Here is a 24,751-nt window from a genome sequence, read left to right as displayed (position 1 = left end):
GAAGGTGGGGAGAGGATGGAGAAAGAAGGATGGATAGTAAGGAAGCTGAACTGCACAATTTTTATTAATTCCATCTACGTTTAAGGCCAGAAACACATACTACCATCTTACTCCTTTTCTTCCTTTTAAAAATTAAGACATTGTTTCCCAACGTGCGTGCGCCCGGGCGCACGCGCACACACACACACACACACACACACACACACACACACTGCACCAGCACCGGGTTCCCGCGATCCCTCCTCGCCCCCAGCAGCTCCCCTCCCTGTCGCAGGCAGCTGTGCCTGCCGCCCCCGCGCGCCACCCGGGCCACATCTCAGCCTCCCGCGGTGGCCCCGGCGCACACCCCCGCACAGCTTCACCTACCCTGCCCGGAGCACACGATGGACGCCGGACGTGGCTGCTCCAAAGGGTAAGGCTCCCAGGGCAAGCCGAAGGAAAAGGGAAAGAAAAAGGGAGGAGGGACGGCTACTTTACTTCCCACAACAAGGGGAAGTGTTGCGCCTCATGCACTTGGTGGCTCCGCAGCTGTGGTTTCGGAGGAAATGCTCAGCGGCCGAAAGAGCTGCGGCGGGGGTGGAAAGTTGTGGGTGTTTCCCCCCACCACCGCCTACGCCTCGATCCTCTCCTGTCCCCACCGCAGTCTTGACAGCTCCTCCGGTCTTGGAGACCCTCCGGAGCCCCGCCGGTTTCCCCCGGAGCTGGGCTGAGTTGCCACATGCACTTGAGAAATCCTAGCAGTTGCGCAAAGAGTCACAGAAGTTAGAAAGAGTGATTGTGTGTGAATGTGTAAATATACAGTACAAGAGGCTGGAACAACTGAGCGGGGCCAACCCTCAGACGCAGCCCAGGGTTTCAGATTTCATTTGGCAACTGGCAGCTTCAGAAGATTCGAGAGCTAGAGCCGCACTACGGGGGAGGCCGGGAGGAGCGGTGTCCTGGCCCCAGGTCTCACCGCTAGGTTATCTCGGAGCATGAGTAACATAGCCGGGCGCCGGGCTACCCCAGAGCCTGCTCTGCCTCCATCCCTCCGCAGCTGACATTACTCATTTCATTACTTGTATACCAAAGATACGTATCGGTCACAAATCTGGCGCTCTGGGTGCAGAGAAGGATGGAAAATACATGTCTCCTGCCCTCCAGGAGTTCTGCATTTCTTTGGCCAAACCCCACACGCAGGTTTCACTTGCTTCCCTCAGCTCTCTCTGTAAAATCTAATTTCTCCAATCAGAATTACCTGGGTCATTAAACCTGCATTCCTAGAAATGGTTATTTAGATGGATGCCCTCAGTTAGATCCTTAGAGAAATGCAAAGCATACTCACTTCCTTATCATGTTTAAGAGCTCTCAGAATTGCACAATGTGAAAGAAGGGACAGAATAGTAAAATTTTTGCTGATGCAACCCCCTCTCTTCCCACCACCACCAAAAATGCCTATTTCAAATCTAGATCTTACAATCTAAGTTACCTGGAAGGTCAATTACTTCAAAAAGCTTTATAAAGATCTCTGCTTTAGATTGCTTAAAAATCATCACTAAGTTTCTTTAAGACACAAAATGAGAGTGTTCTCATTAGGAATTTCCAGTGATACGGAGGAAGAGCGCACATGCAAATTTAGAAACAACGAAAGTAAAAGCCTGTGTAGACACTTATTTTTCTTTTCTTTTATCTTCTTTCTTGGAGTCTTTCTTCTTGGGGATCTGCCCGGTCCCAGCCTGATGCCCCACTAAAAAACTGATTTTCTGGCTGGAGAATTCTCAGCCCTTCAATGAATCAAATTAACTTCTGCAAGGAGGAAAAAAACCTTTCTTTTGGCATTTCCTTTTAAAAAATGTGCGTGGAATCCCCAACCACAAGCAATGTAGCTTATTTTCTAATTGGTAGGACTAAATGACCTTTATCAACCCATATGGCTTTACGTGTTTCAGCTACACCCCGGCAGGTAAATGCCAATAGGCAGTTTTAGATGAAAGCCAGAAAACAATGAAATTAACCAAAATGAAATCTGCACACATTTGATGGACCCCAAAGCCTCAGGAAGACAAGTGTCAGTAAGTATGATTCAAGATTGTGACATTTAAAAAAGACAAGGAAACTATCACATCAGTAACCTATTTCAGGACCTAACAATTATTACCCCAAGCAATTTAGACTCAAGACAATAAAAAATTAAACTCAGGGTGGTTACTGGGTAGTCCCTAATCCAAAAGGTTAGGACATGCCTCTGGATACAGCCTTGTACCCAAACCTTGCCCTTCACATCTCCTGACTCTGTCTCCACACTTTCCACTTGACATCACCTCATTGATATGTGTGATGTACATGATTATTTTAAGCTAGATAGTACAACTGAAGGATAGGAAGATTCTCACTTGAGGGTTAAGCATGGGGGAAGTATATCTACCAAAGTCCCTGGCTTTCCCTCTCACTTCTCTGTAGAAAGATAAGGGTCACTGTATTCCTTTTGTAGAAGCCCCTTAGAGATTTAGCAAAGATCTTTGTTACAACAGAGTATAACCCAAATTAGAAAATGCTTGGCTGTTCAGTGGACTCAGTCTGTTATTCCTCTCTTACTTCTGTATTAATCAGAACTGGGAGACATCCCTCAGACAGACTCTAGCAACTTTAAAGGAGAAATAAACTCTTAAACAGAGATGTGAAAGATTCTAATCAAAAGATCATGCTGATGTGACTGATCCAGACTCCAGGGAAAATGGCGTCTGCCATTCAATTCCCAGAGCATCTAGGGAGAACTTAGCCAGCGCATCACTTAAAGCTGAATTTTAGCAGTCAGCTCGATACTGAGTTAAAAGCATGCTTGAGATAAACTCTGCAAAACCCACAAATGGTTCAAGAGTGAGGGCTAACTTTCCTAAAGATTCCTAAGTCACAGATACCCTCAGAAGAAGGGTCTATGAACGTCAGTAGAAAAGGCAGGCAGGGTTTGAGGGACCTCAGATTTACAAGGGAAAAGTTTAATACCTCTAGGACCAGGGGGATTTCAGGGACCTAGAAATGCAATAGGAAGGGAAGAAAGAGGAGCAGGAGGAGAGAGAGAAGATAATGGCCTCACTCACTGCATTTGGACAAGTTTGAGATCAGTATTGCCAGAGTCAAGGACAGAAGAGCATCTCCAAAGCCCCCTGGATGCTGCTTCTGTCTGGCCATTTTGACTGGAATTTAGTTAGAGGAACCTCAACAAGAGTTTGTACAATCACTTTGTCTAATGTTCAAGTACCTAAGTCAGAGGGAACTATCAACCACATGGAGGGGGGGAATAGGTGAAGTGAATTAGGAGGTACAAATTTCCAGTTATAAAATAAAAAAGAAAAGAAAACACATATGAATTAAAAATACATTTTAATACACTTTACTACTTTAAAAATTTCAGTTTTTCTGAAAAATTTCAGATTCCTTGCCAGATTCTTTGAAGACCTTAACATAGAGTAATGTATTGTCATGTTACCCACTTGCCTGTTAATATCGGACACTGGGACTCTTTAATTATGTTTTCTTTTGGGAAAACATACATTCCTAAGAGGGCAAAAAACATAGTAACAAAACTGAATAGTCAACAACTGCCAAAATCCTAACATTTCCTTCAGGCTCTCACCAACAATGCAGAATTTGTGTGGGTACAGGAACATGCCAAGATCTGATTTCAGTATTAAGATAGAAGGCTGTGCTTTAAAACATGTCAATTTCAAAATGTCTGGTTTTGTTTTTTCTTTTTATTTCCTGGTTGAAGTTCCTTTTTGAGAAAATCTAGTTTTGTCTTAACTAAAAAAGGCTGGAAGAGATTTGAAGGAGTTTCATGCCTACCACCCCCAAAACTATGGATCACATGATTCAGGGAAAAGGGATGTATTACTACATTAAAATGGTGGGATCAAAAATATCCAGCTAAATCTGGGTGAGAAAGATAATAAAGGAGAGGAAACACAAAAGAAGTAAGGGCTACTGTGGTATCGGAGTCCTTCCTGACTCTGTAATTCCATCATATCACAGGCCTGCTATCGGTAAGGGCTTTTTTTTTTTTTTTTAAAGATTTATTTATTTATTTTAGAAAGAAAGAGAGAGAGAGAGTGACTTGGGGGAGGGGAAGAGGGAGAGAATCTTCAAGCAGATTCCCTGCTGAGCACGGAACAAATGTAGGGCTCGATCCCATGACCCATGAGATCATGACCCAAGCTGAAACCAAGAGTCGGACATTTAACTGACTGAGCCACCCAGGCACCCCAGGCAAGGACTTTAAAAGTAAAGCATGTTATGTACCTGTTTAGATTCTGCATGGAGTATAATATCAACCATCACTATACTCTTATTTAATTGGTATATTTTGGTGGTAGCCTGTGTCACACTTCATCATCCCTAGATTCCTGGATTAGATCATTAAAAAAAAAAAAAAAAAAAGTCCATGATTAAATTTATTTTCAAAATAGTGGGGTGTTTTTTGTCTAATTACAAAATTAATATATGTTAACTCATGAAACTAATAACTTCAAAGAAGCATAAAAAAAAGAAATTAAAAATTGCCATGATGTAACCATTCAGAGATAAGTACTGTTAACATTTTTAATATGTTTAACATTTTTAATATGTCTAAGTGACTCTTCACCTCTTTGTGTGTATCTGTCTTATATAACCGTTTGAATCATATTACTGACCAAAGTAAGGCTTTTTTTTTTGCCTGGGCCCCAATTTCAAACCTCAGTTTCCAATTAAAATGGTTTTCTTTGATACTGTTTAAACCGAGACTCGGGAGTTTACTGGATTCTGTTAAAGAACTAAAGTCTCCCTTCCAAGATGTGCAGAATCCCACCCCACCCCCCAAGTCAGCTCCCAGAAAAATCTCCTGCTTTATACTTTCAGTGGCCATTTCTAAATCTCTTGCTTTCTACTAGAGTTTCCTTGTTCTTGCTAACTCATAATTTCTCTAAGATAGCCTTCATTTTCCCGTCATTCACATGTCAGCTCACCACATCCTCTCTCCTTTATCCACTCACCCATGAGTACAGGCGTCCATGCTCGTACAAGCCCCCCCCCACTTACATACACATTCACACCATGCACACTCATGTCACACATGCACATCCATGAGGTGAAACATTCTTCCAGACATGCAACTTCCCACTTGTGGACTCAGCTCTTAATATAAAACTGGGATAAAACTTAAAATATTTAAAAATCTAATTCCATTTGAGTACCTGAGTAACAGCAAAATGGGCTTACTCTCAATACCCATACCTTTTTGTGGATTGCAAACTCATTCTCATGTCAGAATCTTCTCATTAAGTTTGCATTTTGCAGAACATTAAATACTACCACTGAAATAAAACCATTCTGTCCCAAGAACCATTTATTTATGGCTACCTAATTATGTGTAACTTTAAAAATAGGTTCCTATGCCTTATACTCAAGCAGACAGAAAGTAAATTATCAATGGGTCCTTTACATGGGTCTAACGGCAATGTCATATATATTCCAAGCCTTATCATTTGTCTAGGAAATCCTCCTTTCATCCTATTTTCATCAGATTCTAAGCTCTTTAAATAATGGATGTTCATTTTTCGATTTTTCTTGCCCTCTGCATTGCCTGCTTTACCTATCTTCAGATACTTTCAAACTTAGAGAAGATCCTCATTATGGTTATTTGACTCAGTGATAGAAAATAGAGTTGAGATACTCAGCTAACCTATTAATACTACCAATAAACACGGATACAAGTGCAAGTGATCCCGTGGTGAACAAATGTTATTTTCCTGGTTTGGATTGTATCTTAATTAACTAGAGACCTGGGGCTGAGGTCATTACTCTAAGTCACTTACAACTAGTGGGGTTATCAAGGACAATAAAATGTATTAGTGTTACAGAGTGCAGACATAACCATCAACTTAGTAAGCTACCTTGTGTGAAAATTAAAGAAAGTATAAATGCATCAAATTCATTCAAACACATTAATAATGAGAAAAAATAATAAAATAACAGAAATATCCCTTACAGTTTTTAAAGTGCCTTCCTATATGTGATGTCTTTTCATTGTAGCAGCCCCATGAAAAATCTGTTATTGCTTACAATTTACAGAAGAGAGAACAGAGAGAAACACCATATATGCCTTGTTCAGGATCACATAAGCTACTGAAGAATGAGATAAGACTTGAATCCAGGCCATCTGAGTTCAAATTCTGGATTCTTTTCACTTATGTGTCAGCAGCAACATCTTCCTATGCAAAGGACAACAAAGCTTTTCTCTCTCATATCATTTATACTGGTTAAATACTTGATAATAATTGTTATTGTTACATTCTTTGATGACAAAGAAGATTGTAATCCTCCTACAGACCAATTTTAAATACTATTTTAGATATTAATTTTAATGTCCTATCCTACCAAACGTTTTATTCAAGTTTCCAACAAATAGCAAAATAATTGCTCTCCCTCTTGTTGCTATGTTCACCATCAGTTGGAGGTGCTAATGAACAGTGAGTTGGCCAAAGAGCAGGTAGAAATAACAGAAAAAACAGAAAGTGGTTTAGATAATTTACAAACTTGAAAATTAGTTCCTAAGAAATGACTACTGGGTTTTTTTAAGATCTTGATGTAAAACTGAAGAAAAATTTAAATTAGAAGTTTGTTTTTTAAGACATAAAAAAGATAGAGGCTGGTTATGTAAAGAATAGAGTTGGGGATACTTAGTTCTTTGATATTTGGAAAATTACCAAACATAAACTGTCTAGAAAATCAATAAGATAATGTGATTTTTGAAAGATTCTCAAAATAAACTCACAGAATATTTCAAGAAGACAGTGACCAAAAGGGAGTTCAAATGTGGGCTATTAAGAAAAACACTAATTGAAAAGAACACACGCATCCCTATGTTTATTGCAGCATTATTCACAGTGCCAAAATATGGAAGCAGCCAAGTGTCCATTGATAGATGAATGGGTAAAGAAGATGTAGTATATATATACAATGGAGTATTATTCAACCATAAAAAAGAATGAAATCTTGCCATTTGCAACAATATGGATGGAGCTAGAGAGTATAATGCTAAGCAAAATAAGTCAGAGAAAGACAAATACCATCTGATTTCACTCATATGTGGAATTTAAGAAATAAAACAAATGAACAAGGTGGGAGGGAGAAAGAGACAAACCAAGAAACATTCTTAACTATAGAGACCAAACTGATGGTTACCAGAGGAAAGGTGGGTGGGGGGTCTGGGGATTAAAGAGTACACTTATTATGCGGAGCACTGAAAATGTATAGAATTGGTGACTTGCTATATTGTACACCTGAAACTAAAATAATGCTTTGTGTTAGCTATACTAGAATTAAAATTAGCATTTTTAAAAGATGTGGGCTATTGAGCAGACAAAAAAAAAATAAGACTACAAAGTTATTATCTTCTCCATTTATTTTCTTGTCTCAAATTTCTTAACTTTTTCAAAGTTTAGAAACAGTAGCAAGCAAGTTTGTGAAGGCTGACTTTGCAAGAGTGGAGAAGTTAGGCTGGGAGAAAGGTGGTCTAAACTGGGGTTGAGGCTGAGGAGGACAAATGGTGGGGTTTCTGAATGCTGGGCTTTCTCCATCCGTCATAGAGGCTTCAGTGGAGAACTTTCTGCCTGGCATGCTTTATTCATAAACAGGGAGACCAGTAAAAGAAACTGCTTAAGCAGCTCTAGTGGAAATTGTCCCATGAGATGTAAATTGAATTCTCAAGACTTCAGCCCAAGATACTGATGCATATTCAAGGAAGAAGGATGCTTTTGGATGGGACATTACATGAGCCCCTTCAAGGGTCCTCTGAATCAAACTTGGAGAAAATGATTCCAAATTCCTCAAGAAAGGGGATTTCAAAACCAAACAAATGACAGAGAATGTGATCACCCTTTAGGGAGCCCAATAAAACAATTCTAAGATCAGCTAGAGAAAGTGTCTCCTGTCTCATTTGGGAGCAAGGGGTGTTCAGCATCTGTACAAGCAATGTGCAACTACAGCAAGATCAAACCCAGCTTCCACGTCCAACCCTGGGCCAGACTAAGGCCACCAGGTAAGAGAACAGACATTGGCACAGAGATATGTGGCAGGAAAATACCAATAACTCTCAAGGAGGAGACATAAGATGCCCATATCCTATGAGAGGTAGGTGAGAGGCTCGGTGGGGATGGGGACTTCCACTGATCCTACTGGGTGGAAACTCAGAACCTAAAGACTAAAGCCTAGATTTTAACCAGTATATAAATGTCCGTTATTAATGTAAATTTTATCCATGTCCCTACCGATGTCTCTTTAAACTTCTGTGGATACTATAGCACTATACAAGGAATTAGAAGTGAAGTGTAGTTAAGCCCAATGCTGATAGTTTTTCAAGAAAAAAAATATTGGGAGGAATGAGCAAATTTGAGGAAGTAGCCATTTGATATGTACATGGATGGCTCCTTTACACAGGCCAAAAATGTTTTTTGACATTTCCCAAATGCAAGGCCTATGCAAAATGCAAAGTCAGGTCAGATGTAATCTGTGCCTTCATGAAATTTATACTCAACCACCGAGAATGAGTAAATTAAAAAGGTTTAGAGTACATTTGTCCTTTTCCCTCTAACATAATGCAGAAATAATGCTACAATACAGAAGTTTTTTCTCAGCTCATATCTGGCCTCTGAAAGTTAATGGCATTATCTTCACAGACAAACAAAAGACTTAACTCTTCATATGGTAATGTTATATTATTGCTTTAGACAGATGCTAGCCTTGACTTTGACCAGTATGTAAAGACATTTTGACATCTTATCTTTATGTTCATTTGTTTTTTTAAATTCTCAATGCATTTCTTTATAGACCAGAAGACAATGAATTTATTTAATGGGAACATTGTCCAGGTACTTACCATGTGAGGTTTTTATTAGCATGCATTGCACAGAATCTCTGGTTTTGAGTTGTATGAAAATAGAAAAAACACTCACTATTTATAAATAAATGACAGAAATTTAGTGATAGTATCAAATCTTCTGAAAGTCAGTTTGTAAACACTGAAATATTTTCTGGATTGAACACTACACACTGGGAAAGCCTGAAACAACAATAAAGTCTCTCCAGTTTAATCTCTAACTTTAATTGCTTATGAAGTGATTCAAAAGTAACCTTTTCCCCCATCTCTCCTCTCCTTTTGGAGGATCACTGTACAAATGTCCATTTCATTAAAACTTTTATAAAATTAATATTGTAAGACAAGTAGTTAAGACTAAGCTACTTGCCACATATAAAATGACTTATTAACTCTTCATGATGTCCCCTAGTGTATTTTTTAAAAATTAGACTCAAAGGGGTTACATTTTGGACACAAAGATAATTTTAATTTAGAATTTTTGAGATGAAGGATTTATGTTAATATTTCAATGGAAAGAAGATTATAGCAATATTGATCCTTAATTTTATTAATGAAAGATGTCAGCTTTAGAACTAAAATGCTTATCTAAATTTAGCCTTATCTACGTGTAGTTCCTTTTAATAGGTTATCATATTCTGAGATTATTTGGTAAGCAAAATTATTTCTTTTGTTTTTATTTTTTATTTTTTAGAGAGAGAAAGAGACCTTGAGCAAGTGGGGGTGGGGGCTGGGGGTGGGGCAGAGGAAGAGGGAGAGAGAATCTGAAGCAGGCTCCATGCAGAGCACAGAGTGTAATGGGCTTGATCACAGGACCCTGAGATCATGACCTAAACCTAAATCAAAAGGCCGTCGCTTAACCAACTGAGCCATCCAGGTGCCCCATCAAGGAAACGGATTTCTAAACATAATGTCCAACAGGCCAAAAATTCAGTACTCTTAATGTGAATATAATTAATTGACCATGTTATACCCATCTTGACTTTGTAATTACTGCTTATGTTTTTGAAATACATAACTTTGTAATGTATACATGAACAACCCATTAATAGTAAAAAAATTGCATTTGAATTTTATCGAGCTAAGATTAGTGACTTTATGATTGCGTTTTTTATTTAATAGACACAGGGATCACCTACAAAAATAGCCCTTTCCAGGGTGACATATACTGTGCTCAAATGTAAACTAATAGTCTATGAACATCAGCTTTGTAACAACCTACGACACCATGACAAATTTGTGTAATAACTCCTTATTAGGCTACTAATGAGCCTTAATAACTCAACCTATGGATATTTATCAGAATTTTGTGTGGTTTTTGAGCAATCATGAGGCTTTAAAATAAAAAATAAATTATTTACTTAAAAGGCTACAATAAGAAGATTAATAAATTATCTACATTGAGCAATGTTTACTAACATCATTGGTCACTCCTGAGCCTAGTAAAGTCAAGATTTATTTACTATATAAACAGCCTTAGTTATTCATTACGTAAAGTCTCAATATTCACAGAATCAGGGGCAAAAAATAAATATCCAGCTTCATTCTTCCTTTACCTTTATTTTGTTCCAATTACAAAAACTAATATATGAAGTAGGAATTTGTGGTAAATTAGAAGAAAAACATCCTCATGCAAAGAGCAAGTAGGTTGTCAGGTGTGTCGATATGTACACCATGGTAACTCTCTTTTTTCCCAGCTTTCTGCTCATATTGACTTATCATTGCCAAAATATGGGGACCTATCTTTTTCCAGATTTCTAATACCAACAGCCCAATCCTGAGAAGAGAAGGGAAGAGAAGAACAAAATATAGCAGCTTTGTCTGAGAACTAAAAAATCATAGACTTAAACAAGAACTCACTAATATTTCCCCTACGTATGCAGAAGTTGTGACTTATAGAATGCAAATTACTCCTCAAATCATAGAATTTCGTCATACCTTTGGTTAATCAATAGGACACTAAACAACTACTCATGTGAGAGAAGCCTTTTAAATACTTTGACATGAAGAGTCCCCAGTGGTTGAGAAAAGATTGGGGGCTTTTGCTTTAGACTCTTCCCTCCCCGTTGGTGTTACCAGTGTTCTTTGAGGGTGGAAAAGTGGTGTAGAGCAGGATAACATACACGGATTGTAACTACTTTTCTCAAGTAGCACACATAGTTCATCACAGAGCAGTCAGGGCCGCAGCTATTTCTAGAGTCCACAGTCTAAATACCCTGCTACAAAATTTGACCAACGGGACATGAAAGAAATGTGCACAAGAGAGTCCATATAAAACATTGAGCTGGTTTCAAAATAGCTTAATTATTATTGCTACCTTCAAAGGAACTCATTAAATTGGCTGTCATGAGTCTATCTAGATGGTACCATTATAATTCGATTTTAATTAACTTGATCATTATTTTTAACAATGTTAAAAAACAAGCTATGCTACAACCTTATCTTAACCTTGAATCTTTCAACATAGAATTTAGAGATTTCAACCTTTTTCTTTTTTTTTTCTTAATTGCTATTGCGACACTGAACAAATTACAGTATTAAAATTGACTAATTCCTATTAGCATCAATTAGTCTTTCATTAGCAATCTTCAATATATTTATGTTTCAAGAGGATTTCAACTGTCCTTCTGCCTGACCACTAGTTTCATATCACAGCACACAAAGGCTCTGGCATGAACAATGTTTATAGGGATGTTTGTGTATTATAAGTACAGAGGTTCAAACATTTTACAATATACTCATGAACCTGTCAAGCATTTGAGATCTTTTGGAGATAATGAGGGTTGTTTAAAAATGGAAGTGCTCAAAGCTCACAGTCCAATGTACAATGCAATCTGGATTACTATTAATATTATGGTTTCATGAGCTCTAGAAAACCACACATACCAGAATCTAAGTAGGTGTTTCACTCAGTGGAATTGTAAAGGGTGGGGCAAAGAAGCTGGAATAATATACTGGGAGACAGTCATCAATGCTAGATGTCTTCTTAGAAACTCCTAACAGGAAGCTTACCTACCTATTCCCTAAGAACCATGGATTTTTGTTCAGAGATCCTTATTTTTTTGGTAGTCTTTGGCACCAGTTGCCTCAATGATCTATTCCTCACTTGCTGGCTGACCTCCTTCCATTATATGTATAATAATGGATTCTGTCTTGTTTGGTCCTTGTTAATTGTCATTCTGTCCATCAGAGATTTCTTTGTTCGATGTCAGCCCCTATCTCCCTATATATCTCATAGGTGTGTCTGCTCCAGCTGGGCTTTAATAGTGTTATGATGGTATTCCACAGAATTGTTTTGAACACAAAGTGAATTACTGCATGTGAACTGAAAACCACAGTGCCTGACACAGGGAACACATTTAACAAATGGGGGCTCTTATTATTCCTACCAGCCAGCCTTGGACATATTCAATCATCAAGTTTCTGCTACATTAAACTACAGAAAACACCCATCTCATTCATTTCCCAAATGCTCTGTGAGACCTTGACCTCCATGACTCCCCAAAATACAACATTATAGAACCAAGGTGGCCAATACATTCAGTATGAACATTGGGTGGCAAACGCTGGAAAAGGCAAAGATTTCAAAAGCAAAAATCAGGAAGACGTTCTTTGGAAAGTTGACAAACTGAGTCAGGTATCAGTTATATCTGACCCAAGAAAACATGATGCTGCCCAACTTTCCAATTAGGTGGTTCCAAATATATATTCAACTAACTTATGCACAACTTTTTAATTTCAATATCTGTCTAGCCAAATGGCTGATCGAATTTCCAATCCTATCCTTGGAATTCCTCTACTTTCCTTTTTTATCTTTTTTCCACTACTCATCTCTGTTTTACACACCAGTCCAAAATAACCCAGGGTAGGCTTACAGAGCTAAGGAAAGATTGCTGAGAATAAAGAGGAAATGGGAGGGCAGCTCTATCCCTCACAGGCTTTGCCCTATCTCCTCCTCTTGTGCCTCTCCCAAAGGTGTCCCACCTTCACATTGGAATGCCTGCACCGACCTCTGAAACAATGTCTGGGATGGATTTTCTTATAAAAACTGACTCTATCTTCTCTCCTACATGAAGATGAGTCTTCACTCAGCTGTTTTGGGCCTAAATTCTGGTGTGAGCAATGGGACAGGATATAATTCCCAACCCATTTGGAAGTGGGTCCCCCTGATGTAGACTAGCGCACAAATTCTTTCCTGGGAGCAAATTGTGAAAGGACCAGAACCAGACCAGAAAAAGTTAATTTTTTTCCTCACCTGTTTCCCATTTTTGCTAAAAACAACAACAGTAACAGAAATCTATTTACTAACTTCAGAGACAGAGGATAAGGTCAAAAATTACAGAGACTCTGTTCTATCACAGTCCCCAAGGGAGAAGAGAAATCCTTGCTGAAAGACAAGGCTACTACTGATTACAAAGAAAAGGAAAAGCTCAAGAGAGCAGGAAAACAAGACAGGAAGCAAGCCTGAATTGGAGAAGTGTCCCTGAAGGTTTTCATCACCTCCTCTTGCTCTGGGCCCTCCTCATCAGCCAGCACAGAGCTGGAACAGTCCTCAATTTTGCTACTTAGTAGCCGTGTGAATGGGATGACAGGAAGCAATCTACCCGGTACTACATACATACAGCAGGTAATATGTTCCTAATAAATTTTAGTTCCTTTGACTAAAATTATGAACACATTTTCTCACATAAATATTGTTCGCATGGTCAATAGGTCCTAGAACGTATCAGTGTGATGGAATTACTCTTAAATGATGAGATGCTCTCTTTGAAATACTAACCAATGTATTTTTATTTCTAGTTTTCTTTTCTCCCCTATACCTTCAATCTATGAATTCATTTGGCTCGGGTAAGGGATGGCCCAAGGAAAATAATGAAAACAGCACAACCAAAAAATATGTTCAAAAGCATATGACTCAGGGGGAATATTAAGACTCATGTCAATGGGGAATAGACCTGGGGAGAATGCATTGTGTTTTAGAGACAGCTTCTTAACTCTAGTCTAGGAAGAATTTCCCAGTGTGGAAAAACAGAGCAGATGAAGGAGATGCAGTGAGAGAGAGGGTGAGAGACAAAGAAATGAGACATAGAAACACACAGACTTGGCAAAATTATTCCCTTGAGATCTCCAAGCATGCACCCAAGGGACAATGTCCACTACCGCCCTCCAGGAATTGCATGGGAACTGAGGCCATAAGTGGTCCATTTCTACTTCAATAAACAATGTATATTGCACACTCGGAGAAGCTATGCTAGTTTCTCCCTTTGATAGCCCATCACTGTCTATCCTTCCAGCCGAAAATCTGACCATCTTAGGAGAAAATGGCCTCTATAACATGCACACCATCATGTTTCAGGTACCTTAATGGGTAAAATCATACATTGTGGTCATGCTTAGGAGTTTTATCTCCATTCTAACAGCTCTTACTTCATTCTAAGATACTGAAGGGTCAAAGAAAGAAATTAGTATGATCAAATTTGTGTGTAGGGCAGTGGCCATGTAAAGAATGAAGGGTTTGATAAGACAAGATATGGGTTAGTAATTTTATTAAATACCTATTTTGGTCTAAGCATTTATGTTAGATCTTTTGCATATATTGTCTCACTTGATTCTTTAACCAACTGCATGGAGTCTGGAAGAAGTTGATATTCAGAAATGTTAAGTGGCATGCCTTACCCCAGAGAGTAAGTAAACAGTTCTGGGGTGAAAACCTAAGTCTGTCTGACGCTCAGTTATTTTCCCTCCAGTCCATGCTCTCTTCCAACTTCTCAAAACCTAATTTAAAAACAGGCATTAACATCACAACCTCTTCACAAGTAAGGGTTTGGCTGCCATGGACACCAAACATACGATACTTCATTTCTATTTTCAAAAGAAATCCCTTAAGCACGATTCTTCATTCCAATAATGATCCAGTCAGTAATGAGTTCTTAAATGGTAATCAGTCTTCTCATACCCAAATCAAGCACATCTCATTTCAAGATTTTTGAAACAGGTATATAAAGACTGAAGTTCACATGATGTATCTGATATAGTACTATAGAGAAAACTAAGCAAGGCAGCTACAACCACAGGGAGAGACTGGATTTTACAAGGATACTCTCAGAAAGGACACGATAATTGCAGACAGACAATTCTGAAATCATCACACAGTCATCCAAAAAGCAGCTGGCTCTTTATATTCGTGAGTGGCCGCAGATTAAGGACTTCAAGACCACGAAGCAGTCTCTGTGTGAACAAGAAAGGTAGGCAGCAGGTGAGGCCAAATTCAAGTAGGCAAACATCCAAAACGCGAAGGCGGCAAGAAGATCAAAGTCCATGCAAACAATAAGCACTCAGGAGAGCTTTACAAGTTGACTAGGCAGCTAGATAGATACAGTCAAAGGACCAAGAAAAGGGTCAACAGCCAAGGTGCATTGGACACTGTAAGAGTGAAGAATGGGCAGGCAGAGAAACATGTCCAGCCTCTACTCTGGGGAAAATGCTCTCAGAAAGGGACAGCTGGCACTCTTACCTTCATTCCAAAATTCTCGGTGTGAGCCTAGAAACAGTTGTCCAGAGATTGAGTCCTTGAGAGTAGGAGACCATTACGGTAGAGATATGTCCTGATCAGAATCGAAGCAATGACCCTGCAGCCTACAAGGGAATATGGTTTAGTAGCTACTTGATTGCAAATAGCCAATAAAAGGGCTGTCAGGGAAGGCTAGACTACTTGTCACAATATTCCATCGTTGTCTGCATATGGAAACTTCAATAAACAGACATTAACACTGTACATTGCATATTTGAGTGATTAATTCTAGGCTCATCCGTCTTTTATTTAAAGTTATTTGGATAGGCAGGACTGAAAACCTAATCCAGAAGGCAATAAAGTATTATTTAACGCTCACTGCCTTTAAATCAGGTGTGAAGTAGGCAAAACCTGAAGAACAATTTGAAATGAATCTCCCTTTGTGTCTGAGACACGCTTAGAAGGCTTAAAATAAGGAAAGGCTTGATTTTATCAGTTGTTGTGTATTCTTCAATGGAGAATGTTGTTCGCAATGTTGGATTCCAGAATTCTGGAAAACAAAATGGTCTCCATGGCGACCAGGCAGGTAGGGAGTGAGAAGTAGAGACTAGTAAAGCTGAACATGTGTTCCGACCCATAGAAAGCTCTACGGTAAATGCTGCCCTAGAAGGTGCGAGATTTTAGCTTGGATTATGCTTTTCTCCTTTTGCTAGTATTCTTAGAATTGGAGGACTACTTTCCTGCCGGAGCCCGTAAGAGCAAAGGAAAGAATTGCCCTTGAACTGTGATGTGTTATTCATGACTTGCAACCCCCTTGACATGTACTTGTTCTGCAAAACTCCCTGCTCTCTCCTCCTATCAACCACACCACCACCACTGGCAAACCACGCAGTAAGGTGTGAGGATTTGTTGTTGTTTATTCACATTTTGTTTTACCTACTACTTAATAATACGTTTTGAGAAGGAAAGACTATATCCACCGTGCTAAATTCAATCAGAGAAGGGATTTTTGTTGTACAATTGGCCTGGAGGAAGTGGGGGCAGGACACAGAATAAAGGAGCAGAGGCAATACACAAGAAGACAAGTCCAACTAAGAAAATGTCAGAGTCGACTGAATTGTAGTCCCTCTATCAGGGCTTCTCCTCCTGGGAAAGCTTTCCTCTAGTCGTGTGCTGGAGCAGAGCAGCGTGTGTTTTGTACAAAAGGGCCAATCCATTCCCACAAATTTAACTTTTATATCAATGATACTGAATAAAATTATCTCCTTTAAGCCAATAACACTGACATATTTGTCCTGTAATGTCTGTCAAAATGCTTACCACAATTACAAGTATACAATTTGTTCTAACAATTGTTGGGCCGATTGAATCATGCATGAGGGTATTAGACACTATAAATGGCAGAAAGGGGTATACAATTCTTGTGACACTCCATGAAGTAGATGAGACCTAAAAAGTGAATGCATACCATAGTGGGTAGGGTGACCAAAAAATGGCAGCACAGAAATGCAGGTAAGAACAGGTCACTAAGTGTCTTAGCTGGTGACCCTTAATAGGGATGACCGGGAGGGAAGGACCAAAGCTAAACACTTACATTCTCCCAGGGAATTAAAGGAGTCCTTTCATCCTAGGGAGAAAGCCCATTTGGAACAATATAAGATTCAAAGTTCATGAGTCCTGGACCCAAAAGTTAGATGGTGGGAAAGCCAGGGCTGGGTAAAACAATAACACAGAATCACACAGGATAGCGGGGCCAACTTGAGATCACACTGGGCATGTCAGGCTGCTGGGAATTTGGCAAAGTCAGCGCACCAAGTTGAGCAATGAGAAGGAAGGACAGAGTCAGAAGCCAATAGGGAATAAACAATGTCAACGTGGCAGAGTGAAATCATTATTTTTGTGAGATCTTAATAATAAATGCAAAGCTTTTGGTGACCAAGATGTTTTGAAATGACAATCTAAACATTTCCCTATTTTCTAAGGTGGTCATAGATTCCCAGAGACTAGCTTCAGGTTAAGTTTTGACAGTACCCTAAGAGCTTTTTTAGCTATGGTAAAAAAAAATGATTTGTCCACCTCCTAAGTCCTGCTCCCCTTGTGTTTCTTCCTGCTGTGTCTCTGCTCTTATTCCTAACACCGACCAACAGCCTGGGGCGGGGGGGGGGGGGGGGGGCGGAGGGGAGGCTAGGAATATAGCATTCAGCTCTTTTGTTGGATTCTGTGTCAAGAAACAGAATCACAATCACTTGAAAATCTAAAATCATTTTTCTCCCCTAAAATGATGGCTTTGAAATTCTGTTATTAGTTTATTCCATGACCAGGGATTCCAGTAGCCTAAATACTTTTAAAAACATTATTTAAAATACATAGCATGTCCTTAAATTTTTTCATGAAAGTTTTTATCATGAAAAATACAGAAATCTAGCTCCATCTCCTATTACAGTTCAAATCATATTTACTTTTCTCTTTTTCTTCTTTTTACATGTTTATTTTCTGTTCATGTATTTTTTCCTTTATTTCAAAAAGCATACACTATTATCTCCCTTCCTCTCTCCCCCCCCCACTCACTCTCTCTCTCCTCTCTCAACCGATTTGCATTACTCTGAACAAGAAATATTGATGGATAAAGGATGAAAAAAAGCTGCAGAGCCCTAACCACATGATTTAAAAATTTGGATAGCTAAAGTCACTCTTATCCTAAAATAAAATCTATAGGAATACAAAAAAAAAAGTACTAAAATAGTACTCTCATCCAAAGTAAAGGATCGTGGTTGATAGTATCTATTTTAAACAACCAAGCAGCAGATACTACTTCTAAATGATACAGACTGAAAATACCACTCTCTTGAGAGAGGGTGAATATTCACTCTCTTCCTTATCAGCCATCTTGACGCTCCCGTAAGGCTCGAACCGTGTGATCAGTTGCCTGTGAGGAGCAGTGTCTAAAGGCAGGTTCTCAGCCCAGCCTGTGGTTGTTCAGGGCCTCAAACACCACAACTGATCACGTTAAAACAAAACAGAACCAAGTCTGTAAATATATTCATGACAAAATATTCCAGAACAAATATACAAGCTCTAATCGATTAAATGCCAAACACTTAGAAAGACCACATGAAATTAATGAAATGAGGAATTCTAGGTAATCATTGAACTTCACAGCACTCAATCTCAGTTAACATGAAAGTTGCTATATAAGAAAGAAAGAATATTAAAAACAAAGATTCTCTTTTGAAAAACTAATACCAAAAACAATTTGACACTCCACTTTGAAATTAACTTTTTAATATTGGGGTAAACAGAGAAATGGAATATTTGTAACCACGGACACATAGAAATCAGAGAAGTAAGAAATGTATTTCTTAGAATCAATACTCAGTGATGGCTGGAATTCACAAAGCCAGGATGGTTCTGACTTTTGAAATTGATTTAGTCTTGCTGCCAATTGTTTCCCCTCATCCCTTGTTAATAAGAGCAAATAGTGAGACTGGGCTGTTGCTAGGTGGAATTTTTGGGATTTCTGCTACTGATAGTCACTCCTGGATCCACCACAGTTCACGCCTTCCTCCTCTACTTTGCTTACAATCACTAGCTGGAAATGGGTACATAGACAGAGAGAGAGAGAGAAACAGAGAGAGAGAGAGAGAAAAGTTTCTTCCTAAGGTGAGAAAAAAGTATGCAAAAAAAAACAACCAAAAGCACCCGCTCTGTATGGAGAACGCTGACATTTATAAACAATAGTGCTTCATTTCTCAAGAAGAGAGACCTGTCCAGCGGTTCTGTTCTGCCAGCCATCCTCTGATATTTGCATTTACCAGTTTAGCAGAGGGAAGGCCTGGAAAGCCAGCGTCCCTGAAAAAGTACTTTCATCTCCTCGATCAAGAGCATGGGACTTCAGAGCACATCTCACACTACGGCTCTGAAATGAGTATACCCTGTCCGTTCTGCTCTAAATGGAGCCATTTACTGGTCTGAAGAAAATCACAGAACATAGGAGGCAATCTGAAATTATAAATTAAAATATGTTTGCAAGAGTGGAATTTCAGTTTTCTCTCAGGCCTGTAAGTTGAAATACTAGTATTTTGGGGATTCATTCAAAATACATGGATAGGAACCCTCTTCAACCAAGTGTTCTGGGTGAACACTGATACCCTCTCAGTAGGGTTAAGTGTGAGAAATGTCCTATTCTCCACTTCCTTGGAGATCTCAAGATCATCACCCAGATTTAAAAAATAAACAGAAAAAGGGACGCCTGGGTGGCTCAGTCGGTTGAGTGTCTGCCTTCAGCTCTGGTCATGATCCCAGGGTCCTGGGATCGAACCCAGCATTGGGCTCCCTGCTCTGCGGGGAGCCTTCTTCTCCCTCTCCCTCTGCCCCCTTATGCTCTCTCTCTCTGACAAATAAATGAATAAAATCTTTAAAAAAAATAAAATAAAACTAAATAAATAAACAGAGAAGGGGCTACTGCAGCATGAAAACCTATACTGTGTTCTTGATCACTCACTAAGAGCTTTAGTAAATATTATTTAACATTCAATATTTACCTGAATATTTCTCAACCTACAGGAGATTAGAAGTGGCAAGCTCAAATGTGTGACCAAAGGGGAAGGAAGGAGGGATAAGTACATTCAGGAAAGTTTGAGAAAAGCTCTTTGGGGGACGATAAAAAACAACAGAAACAACAGCTCCAGGTCTTGCTTTATTGTTGTGACTAAACAAATAGAACTTATGCTCCCTAGTCATACTGCCCTGGATAATAATTTGTATTTGTAATGTTATGAACATTGACAACCAAAACAAAAGTCCAATATTTTCCTTTAAGAAGTCAGAAAGCTTTCCTTATAATGGAGAAAATGGGCAGGGGAGTGGGGAGAAATAAGCCCCGAGTATTTGGAAAATGATCTGATGTTAAGCATATGAATACCAATAAATGGGATATCACTAAATTTCATGGGGGCAATATTCGCTCTGCTATGCCCTCCTTCCTTCTTTTTTTTTTTTTTTAAGATTTTATTTATTTATTTGACAGAGAGAGAGAGCAAAAGCAGGGGGAGTAGCAGAGGGAGAGGGAGAAGTAGGCTCCCTGCAAAGCAAGGAGACTGATGTGGGGCTCGATCGCAGGACCCTGGGATCACGACCTGAGCCCAAGACAGATGCTTAACCGACTGAGCCACCTGGGCGCCCTCTGCCCTCCTTCCTTGTTGAAATCCTGGGCAAGCAACCTCCCTGCACTTTGGTTTCCTCATCCTAAAATAATGAAATTAGAATACTCAGGTTCCTTTTAGTTCTAAAGCTTTTCAGTGACATGATTTTATTTCTGATAGCAATTTCATTATAAAATTACTTCTTAATGCACTGCAACTTTGAGCAGAACAGATCAGACACAGTCTAGGACAAAAACCCATCTAAGCCTTACTCTAATGCTGTAGCTCTGTAGAAGATTTCTAAACATTTCAACCGAAAATTTCTAGTCAAATAGTTATTTATCGGACATGAAATATATGTAAACAGCCTAAAAACAACTCAAAAGATAAATGTAACTTTATCAAGGAAAGGGAAAATAACAAGACAGCTTTTATCATATAAGCCTAAAAAACATCTAACGGAGGAGAGAGCAGAAAGCAAAACTCATTTTAAGAAAGAAAGAGAGAGAGAAATAAAGACATTGTGTGTCTCGGGATTCTGTGGTGTAACTATAGTGTTAAGTTATTCCTTGGGATCCCATTGGTTCCTTTTTCTCAGGGGGAGGAGACACTGAATGCATATGTCTGATAAATGAAGTCAGGCGTGGTAAGTTATGTAGTTCTTAACAAAGTTCTATGGCAGAACCAGCTGCCTTGTGTGTTAGTGTGACCCCCAAATATTCAGATGATTCTTCTTAGGAATGAGGGTTGGCCTCCTCTAGAAGGCTAGGGCTTAAAATTTTAAAACAGCAAGAAAAAAAAAATCATCCAAGAAAAATGTCAGTAGAGAACTTAAAAAGAAGGTGAGTATATTGAGACTAATTCAGTGAAATAAGGATAACTTTACAAACGTGAATGATGTAGGTTGGATCTGAATGACAAGCACACATTTTCTTTCAAAAGTCAGTGAAGAGTTGCAACTTGTATAAGAAAAGGAACTTTACTTGACAAGGAAAACTGAAACAAAGCTAGGAAACTTTTAAACAGATTCAAGCGATCAAGTTCCATAGACACAAGCAAACAGGTAGAAGGAAAGTCACACAATTGAGGAGACCCAGCAACCCAATCTACCCCTGGAGTTGATGTAGGTAGATACCAAGTCGTAAAGCTATTTGGACAGGTGAATATGAAGACAAGGGGTATGAGAAGAAAATGAGATCTGAGCATCTAAAATTATCATGGATGGAAGAGAGGAGCAGATACAGGAAAATTTGAGTCAAGACAATTGATAAAGAAAGCTCACTTTGTAAGTATTAAGATGGGTCTCTTGCTTGAGAAACCAAGTATGAGGAGATATTAGTAATTCAGCCTCTAAAGGGGAATCAGAAAAGGAGAGAAAAGCTCTCTGTCTGACTAATACTGAGTGTCTGTTATGATTGCCTGGATGATAAAAAGTTGGTCTGGAAGACATTATGTTTTTACAGCTCTGTTCCCAACTCCTTCTGAAAACAATTTTCTGTCTATACAGCTATTAACCCATCTCCTCTCTTTAGGAACAGAAATAAGATGGAACACAGCTGCATGAGGTATTAGGTCCTTCCAGGAACACTTTGGAAGACAAGGGCGGGATTTCTCTTCTAATGGATGCTGAGCCATGTATCACAAGATCAGCACACCTGGAGGTGTGTAATGGACTTATAAAACCAGGATGACACACCCCTGTGATGTTTACGGCAAAAATCTGCTCCTACCGAGACCGGAAAAACCCTGACAACTGACTGTTTGTGCCTCATACTCTTTTATATTTCCCTTTTCTGGATGCTGAGAGTCACATCTCCAGCCTGCTGCAGCTTCAAATTTTACCCAATGGAATGGGTGTGTCACCAGAAGAAACACTAATCCTGTGACAGTAGACATTCAAGCTCAAGGTTATGCCAGTTTTTATCAGGATGGATGATGAAATAAAAGCAAAAGCAATACACTTAAGACTGCAACCTGGAGTGATTTTGACTGCAGGGATAAACATTTCGGGCATGATACAATTTTCATATGTAATGTTGACAGATAAAAGAATGTTAGAGAAGTCAAGAAAACTAAGTTATAAGAATGTCATCTGATCTGTATTTCAGAATTCCCAGGCCCTTCGCTCAGCTATCTGCATACACTATCCAAAGGGCAGTTGTTCAACTATCTGTCAGGGCTCATCCTGAAAAGACACTGGAAACGTGAAAACATGAGCAGAGGATTTTGTGCGGCACTTTTTTCCCCCTACGTAGATTAGTGAGAAAAAAGGGTTGCTGATTTAGCATTCTCTGGGATTCTAACAACATCCCCTGGATCCTGGAGGCCACATTAGCTGGTTTTGGAATTTACCTAACAAGAAAGCAAATTTTCTTTTCTAAAACAGATGGGGCCAGTAGGCCCATAGACTCTTTGATCCATGAATGCTGTTGCTCCAGGGAGAGCCTTAGATTCTTGTTACATTTCCCTGTATGACTCCCCGTCCTCTTCTAAAGCCAACTCTACACTCCTTGAATCTTGGTTAGCTGAACACTCCACTTGCTTGGCCAAAGCATAGTAAACACATATCAAACTCAACCCTCTCCTGCAAACCTGCCTTTTTTTTTTTTAATTAATTCAAGCCCAAGTGTCTGCACTGTGTTCCCCTAGGTTTTTTCCCTAAAGAATTCTCAGTCTCACAGACAAGTAGATACACGAGAGGTAGCCTTTACCAGGCTCCCGGACATGCTGAGACAGAGCCTAAATCCCACGGTAAATGAGCCAGTTTAGTCTCCCCCTGGAGCTTCTGCTGCAATTACATTTCAGTAAAGTTTATATATTAATTATATAGCATCAGATACTTTAGTACTTGAAGCCCTGGCCTCAAAAAAATAGGCTACAGTCCAGCTTTGGTTGGGCTGTACCTCCCAGTGGCTACAGTTACCTTCCAGAATGATGGTTATCTCTCAAAAAAACTTCCGCGTGAATTTTAATTTAAATGACTTTTAAAATTAATACGTGTTAAACAACAATTAAAGAGAAAGTAGAACTCATGTTGAAATAGTATTTTCTGTCTTAGTGACTGACGTTTATTTAGTATATACAGTTTACCAGGCTCTAGGTTAAGCATTTTAGCAGATTTTTTCATGTAATCCTTCCAACAACACGAGGAGGTAGGTACCGCTGTTATCCACATTTTACAGATGAGCAAAGGCTCAAGAGAGTTAAGCAATAAGGTCATAGTTGTTCATTGTAAAAAGGTTTAGAAACTCTCATGGGGAAGAAAAGAAAAATGGAATTCATCCCAAATCCTACCTCCCACACTCAACCACTGTGGACACTTTGATGTATTTATATGGCTAAATATACATTTATATGATCAACTTGTTATATTATTTTTCACAAAACAATATATTTAGTTCACATCATTTTTACTCACGGTATTTCATTCTATAGCTACGCTACGATGTCTTTATAGCAGCCTGTTGCTGGATGTTTCGGATACTCATAAAACTATAAAAGTTCCAAAGAGAACGAACCTGTGTCCTAGTTCTAAATGCACTTGAAAATGTGTGGCTTTGGGGTGCTTGGGTGGCTCAGTTGGTTAAACATCTGCCTTCGGCTCAGGTCATGATCCCAGGGTCCAGGGATCGAGTCCCAAGTCAGGCTCCCTGCTCAGTGGCGAGTCTGCTTCTCCTACCTCACCCCACTTGTGCTCATGTACTCTCTCTCTCTCTCTCTCATAAATAAACAAAATCTTTAAAAAATATATATATAAGAAAATGTGTGGCTTTGATAGGAGATTTCCCTGGATAACTCAATGTGGTACCTTGGTCAAGTCATTTAGCCATTTGAAGTCTGTTTCCTCATCTGTAAAAGGAGATTATTACTTACTCTTCTCAATTGTCCAAAGGATTACGAATAATCCCTGACCGAGTGCCTGACACAGAGCCTGTGCTCACCAACCCGTCCTCATCAGGAACACCATGTGCACTTTCCCTGACCTCCTCTCTCTGGGGCTACAAGAGGGTTTTATTACCTGATCTCTATGGAAAGTTTAGTTCAATACTAAAGATTAAGACTGATTTTAGGTTTCTGTTCAAAGACTAGAAATCATCTAATCTGGTCTCATGCTATTGAAGTACAGCTCGGAAAGAGTTATCCTCAGGGACACAGGCTGAATCAGGTCTTCTAAACCCTCTCTAGCCACACCCCCACTGATCCCACCCTGCT

At 39.2% G+C, this 24,751-nt stretch overlaps 1 protein-coding gene and 1 long non-coding RNA gene across 3 annotated transcripts in view; one reads left to right on the top strand and one right to left on the bottom strand.

The window, feature by feature from the left end:
- Positions 1-760, bottom strand: part of ARHGAP24 (Rho GTPase activating protein 24) — a 484,560-nt gene extending 483,800 nt beyond the window's left edge. For both annotated transcript variants that reach the window (XM_044388111.3, XM_026509803.4), the window contains exon 1: positions 367-760. The gene's annotated coding sequence lies outside the window, so the exon portion shown is untranslated. The remainder of the gene's footprint in view (positions 1-366) is intronic.
- On the top strand, positions 201-24,289 carry LOC113263185 (uncharacterized). The gene is made up of 3 exons (XR_003319085.4): positions 201-412; positions 13,249-13,514; positions 22,072-24,289. It is a non-coding gene; the product is annotated as an uncharacterized LOC113263185 (long non-coding RNA).
- Positions 24,290-24,751: the final 462 nt, after the last annotated feature.

Source organism: Ursus arctos, unplaced genomic scaffold, assembly GCF_023065955.2.
Source record: "Ursus arctos isolate Adak ecotype North America unplaced genomic scaffold, UrsArc2.0 scaffold_9, whole genome shotgun sequence".
NCBI classification, from domain to species: domain Eukaryota; kingdom Metazoa; phylum Chordata; class Mammalia; order Carnivora; family Ursidae; genus Ursus; species Ursus arctos.
This window is presented reverse-complemented; position numbering and strand designations above follow the sequence as displayed.